The sequence below is a fragment of the Capsicum annuum genome, chromosome 3 (genome assembly GCF_002878395.1).
Source record: "Capsicum annuum cultivar UCD-10X-F1 chromosome 3, UCD10Xv1.1, whole genome shotgun sequence".
NCBI classification, from domain to species: Eukaryota; Viridiplantae; Streptophyta; class Magnoliopsida; order Solanales; family Solanaceae; genus Capsicum; species Capsicum annuum.
Genome location: NC_061113.1, coordinates 53386787 through 53392975, shown reverse-complemented (window position 1 = coordinate 53392975; position 6189 = coordinate 53386787).

Below are 6189 nucleotides of genomic sequence, written 5' to 3'. Positions count from 1 at the left end.
GGGTATCAATACCACCATCTTGGAACCCTTCGGCCTTATCAGTTCGTACCTATCAAACTAAACTGTACAATTCAGGATCTCGTTTGAAGGATCAGTGTCTAATCATCGGTAAAATAATGCATTCACAAAATTATTGCACTTTATGTGTCTTCACGGTAGTCTGATCAATAATATACATAACTTGCATGCATGAAAATGGGATCCATTTCACGCATTTTATTCTTCCTACCCCATCAGGATATGTCAGTGTTGTTTATTCATCTACACGAATGTGATGACTATTAAAATAGAGGTGTGAAGAATTGTGACTTTTTATCCTAACACATTCAAAACAGCTGATGAATTGAAATCTCTATCTGTTGCAACTGACGAATCAGCTATTGGAAGAAATCAAAACATCTCCTCCAAATATATGGTCCATCCGCCGCAATAGATAATCTATATGTTGCAACAGATGGTATATCTATTGCGATAGACCTAACTTTTTTTTTAATTAATTTGCACGCATGTGATTACTTCTTTCTAAATATGTTTGTTTCAATTTAGTTTTCCGATTTATAAAATCAAGAGAATTTTATTATATTCTTTCAAGATTACCCCTATTATTAAATGACTACATAAAGAATATTATTCACATTTATACTTTATAATCATAATTAATAAGGCAAATTTGGTAAAACAATCACCTAATTTATATTTTTATTAATTGGTGTGCCAAGCCCATGGGGCCCAACTAATACGTAATGGAGGGACTATTAAAAAGAGGTGAAGACTTTTTATCTCACACATTCAAAAAAGCTAATAAATCGAATACTCCATTTGTTGAAACTGAAACTAATGAATCAGCTGTCAGAAAATATCAAAACATCTCCTCCAACTTATACATACTGTCCATCTGTTGCAACAGATAATACATAAGTTGAATCAGATGTCTTATTTATTGCAGATACAAACCATCTATTGCAACAGATGGTAAATCTGTTTTGACAGTTGTCTGTTGCACATTCAATCCATCCATTTGTTGCAAAAGATGCTAAATTTGTTAAAAATATTGGACGATCTGTTGCAACAGCTCAATAATAACGACTTTTATCGAGTCTCAAATCGCTATGAAAAGGTAGGAAGTAATTAGTGTAAAAGAAAAAGTCGCAACTTTTCACAGAAAATAAAATGCCACCAGTTTGAATATAATTAATACAATGGAGCTGAACAATCCTGCCTTTTGGCCTGACACGTCCAGATTATATTATAGGTCCCTTACTTTTCATTCAACTCTATTTATTTCTTGCATTTTTTCCTTTCGTGTGATATCTTCAACCACTTCTCTTCAAAGAGCATATTCCTTTATCGTTGAGGTAAGTTTTTTTTTGGTGTAAATTTACCAGTTGGTCGTATACGTTGTATTACATTGTGAATATTTTTCTTTACCTTTATCAATTCATGCGTGTTCTAGATATGGCTGATCCTTTTCGGACATTGCTATTCTACGCAACACAGTGTGGGAACTTCAAAGGCAGGTTAATAACGTGCAGAACGAGTTGGTCGCTGTGAGAGCGACAATGAGAGCCCTGCTGCTGCGAGTTGATTGGACGACTGTCATTAATGATGATAATGATAATAATAATTAGAATGTGTTTTTTCATTTAGCGTATGTATTTTAATTGTTCTATATTGGATATATACCTAATGTATTTTACTTTTCATTTAATGAAAAATTTACTTTTAGTCAGACTTTGGCGTTTTAATTCTTATTTAATTTTCATTTTGTTTTCTTCTAATCTAATACATATTAACATGTCGACGGTTGGAGGCAATGTTGAATCCAGTAGAACTAGCAATTTTATCTTTTGAGTTCTTTCAATAGTTGGAACCGATTGGTCATCTGTTGGGTTTCAACAGATTATCCATTTGTTTCGACAGATTTTCTTCTGTTGGAGGAAAGCATTCCAGTTGTTTGTGCAACTGTTGAGAAAAATTGTGGTCTGCTGTATTATTTAAGTTCATGTTTTACCTCATTTTAATGCACAAGTTACTTAAAAAAAAGATATTTTATATATAATAAATGATAACATTAGGTTCACAACAATGAGTTAAATATATAAAAGTTCACAACAAACAAACAAACAAACAACAACACAAGTTTCTGCAATTACAACGATCATGGTGGATTATGATTCGGGCATGTAGTTCTTTTGTGGCCAGCGCACTTACATATGGAGCACTTGTTTCTTCTTGATGAAAATGATTCTCCAATTCCACGCCTCCTTTTATATGGATTTCTTCTCGGTATAATAGTGCTCGGGTCAATATATGGAGGAGGTATTAATCTCCCCATAAGCTCTACTGGAATAACCCAAGATTCTTTGGGATGCTCCGGAGTAATATGCCCACTATATGTCATTTCATATTTTTTCATCAAATAATATTGAAAGGAGTGCTCGTAAACTTTAGGTCCATATTTATGGTCGTATTGAGCTCAAAGGGCTGCCATAGCATGTGGACAAGGTATTTTGTCCAAGTAAAAAACTCTACATGTACAAGATCTTGTTTGAAGATCGACCATGGCAGCATCACCATGACCGGTGATACGAAATTTGTAATCTGCTATATTATGAGAGAATAACCTATTCCCCAAACTGATGTTCGTTGATATTTTCTTTTTGATTTCGATAACAAATCGAGTTCTTTTTTTTGGGCACTTGAATTACACACGCCTTTCGTTAAAAAAATTGCAATATTTCTCGCTTATTTTTTCAAACAAAGCCTTGATGGGAAATTCTCTTTCATTGCCAAACAATGAAATCACTGATTCAGCTATGTTTGATGTCATAATATTGTACCTATAGAAAAGAATTACTTAGTACGACATCAAACTAAACTTGTAAATAAAAAAAGACATTAAATTCCTAAGAATGTATCTATTTGCTGGACAGAATGCCCGGCTCCATCTCTCAAAACTGACACGTGCAAGAAATTTTGCTACCTTGGGATTCACATCCGCTATTTGATTGAAATAGTCTTAAAACTCCTCTCTACTATATGCTTTAGCTGCTCTATAAAAAAGGGAGACGACCCTTTCATTGTGATAGTTGTTTCGAATGTTCTCTCCAAGATGCCTGATGCAACAACTAAAGTAAAGAAAAGTGAACCCATCTGTGGAATACTTGGATGCCTATCCGATAAAAAACACAACTCTTCGGTATCTTCGACGCAGCGTCGCAGTTGTTCAAAAATATCCATAAGAGGCATCACATTCCTTGTCTGCTACACAAAAAGTGACAGGAAAGATGTGATTTTCCGCATCCTGCGCCACCACCGCTAGCAGAACTCCATTATACCTGCTCCTCAAGAAGGTATCTTCAACGGCTATGCCTTTTCTCAAATGTCGATTGAGAAGAACTGCACATCGTATTGGTCACTTCAACAGGCGTAGGTGTTTGATCATCATCTGGAATATTCATGTCTAGATCATCCAACCTATCATCAAAGAAGTCTTTTTTTTTCTTCTTCTTCTTCTTCTTCTTCTACATTCTGGTTCTCATTCTCTCTCATCTTTTCAACCATGTGCACCCTTAACACTGGCCTGGTTGAATCACTTAGATAAGAATGCAAGCAAACCTGATCGGTTATCTTGAAAGGCAGTACCTTCTAATTTTCAAAAGAGCTGTGCATGTAGCTGATGGTGAATTCTTCTGGTTGACAATTCAATCCACAAAAGCTGATGATTAAGTTCACAAAATCATCTTACGAATCATCACTTTGGACTGTCATAGCTATCATCTCTAGCATTTCACCCTCCTACCAACGCCATACATATCGATTTCTCTTCTCGACTCAATGACCATGACAATCCACCGCTATTGTTATTAATCCCTCCATTAGTGGTACCTAAATAAAGTCATTTGTTAAAAAAAGTTGATAGTGATTTCATAGTACCGTGAATGAATCCCAATAGATGTGTTATCTATTGCAACAGGTAAGTGATGAGTCGCAACAGATTCTTACCTGTTTGGATTCATGTTACGAGTCTGAATATCTATTGAAACAGATGAATCGCCTGTTGGAATTGATGTTATAACTAAATCACCTTTGAAGTTGATTCCAACAAATGAGTGACAGTTGCAATAGATAATTAACCTGTTGCGACAGATGACTTACTTGATGCAACAGGTTATTAATCTGTTGAAACCTATTTTAGAATCGTGTTCAGGTTCTGTTGCAATAGGTAACTAATCTGTTGTAGTATATATGTCAAATGTTGCAACAGATGAGCCATCTGTTTAAACATGAATCCAACATATCAGTCTTCCTTTGAAACAGATGTCTCATCTGTCGCAACAGATGATTTATCTGTTTAAACAGATGAATTTTATGTTGGATTCATGATTGGGTTCTATCCATTGTTAGAAAATAACAACACAATAGCAGTTACCCAGATAACAAATTCAACTAAAAATCATAATTTGACTTACCAATGTCTCCTATGAAGTAATACCAAAGTGGAAAATGATGTTAGAAACAAAATTTGACCTAAGAAATTGGTCAAATAGCAACAGTAGCGGTAACAACAACAACAAATGGTCAATAAGAACAAGATGAAGATGATAATGAAGTAGAAGATGATGATAATGAAGCAGAAGATGATGAATGAAGCAGCAACAACAATGAACAACAAAAATTGCTAAGAGAGAGAAATCAATAAAGGGTGAGAAGAGAGAGAAAAACGCCTTTTTTTCCTCCGTTTTCCGTTATATAGGCTAATATTTGGATCAAAGTATAAATTTAAAAACTTGTGGGTTATTTTCAAACTTTCCCAACTTTCTTAATCCATAATAAAGTAATTGTCACCTCCACCTAATAATTAAGACTTGTGTCACCTACACCTCATTTTAAAACTCTTTTGTCACCTATGGCCCAACCCCCCTAGTTACTTTAAGACCAAGTTACATTAGATAAATTTTTTGATATAAAGGTATGGAGGTCTTGTTTGTATATATACACACACACATATACATACATATATATATATATATAAACTCTCAATTGTTAAAGTAATTATTTTTTGAATAATTAGTAAAAGAACCTATTTGTTTCATAGTTTGTCTTGCTTTGATTTAAGTTTAGATCATTAGCAATTCAAGTTTAATTTTGTATTACATAACTTGGGATAAACGTGCAAAGCACGTTCACATAGACTTGTAACATAAAAGGGATGAAAAAAAATAATTTTGTATATTTTTATTTGTAATAGCTACATGAAATATAAACCTTTAATATTTGTATACATATAATGATATCTCACTATAACATCCATGAAACTTTCAAATAAAATAATGTTATTATAGAGAGATTTAAGTATATATAACCTTTAAATAACCTAATAGTGGAAAAAACTTTTTGCTCTGTATATAACCTAAACTTTGACATCATTTTGACCAATATATTGGGCTTTTTATTACTAAGTACTTTCTCCCTTTCATTTAGGGCTGCTTATCGAGCAGATCGGACGGATAAATATACTTAACAGTTTGGCTTATCAGATATCGACTTTTAAAAATACTAATCCACTAGCCAACCATTAAGATATCGGTTGGTTTGGTTCGGATTAGAATTTATCGGATGGTTAACGGGCGGTGTATTGGCTCAACCATTTCATGCTCCCTTCACAATTTTCTCACTAATATATTGATCTTCCGTAAAGCCATTTTTCTTACTCTTCTTAAGCTTATAATTCTATAATTTAAATCACAATGAAAAATACAAAAAAGCTTAAATTTTAAGGGTGCATAAACATATGCATTTCTTTAACAAATATTAACCAAAATATACTTGAAGTATACATATTTATATATTAGAAGTGAAGAGTAGTCTAATATGGTCCAAACTCCTGGCTAACGAGCCAGTAGATTAGTAAGAAATTCAACTAATAAATCGTATCAAGTTATATAACTATGATGCCTGGGAGCTAGCTAATAAATCATGTAGCTCTCTTGTCATAATCGAAAGTCCAAAATAGAGAGTAAAACGACTTGTTTTGATTTGATCTTTAAGGAGCGACATTTTGGTTTGATCAATTTTAAGGAGCGGTAGAGTATTAAATAGAGTTTAGGGTTAATAATAGGTACTTTAAAATATATAGCTAATGGTAAAAATTAATTATAATAGTTCTTAACGGGTTAACGATTTATC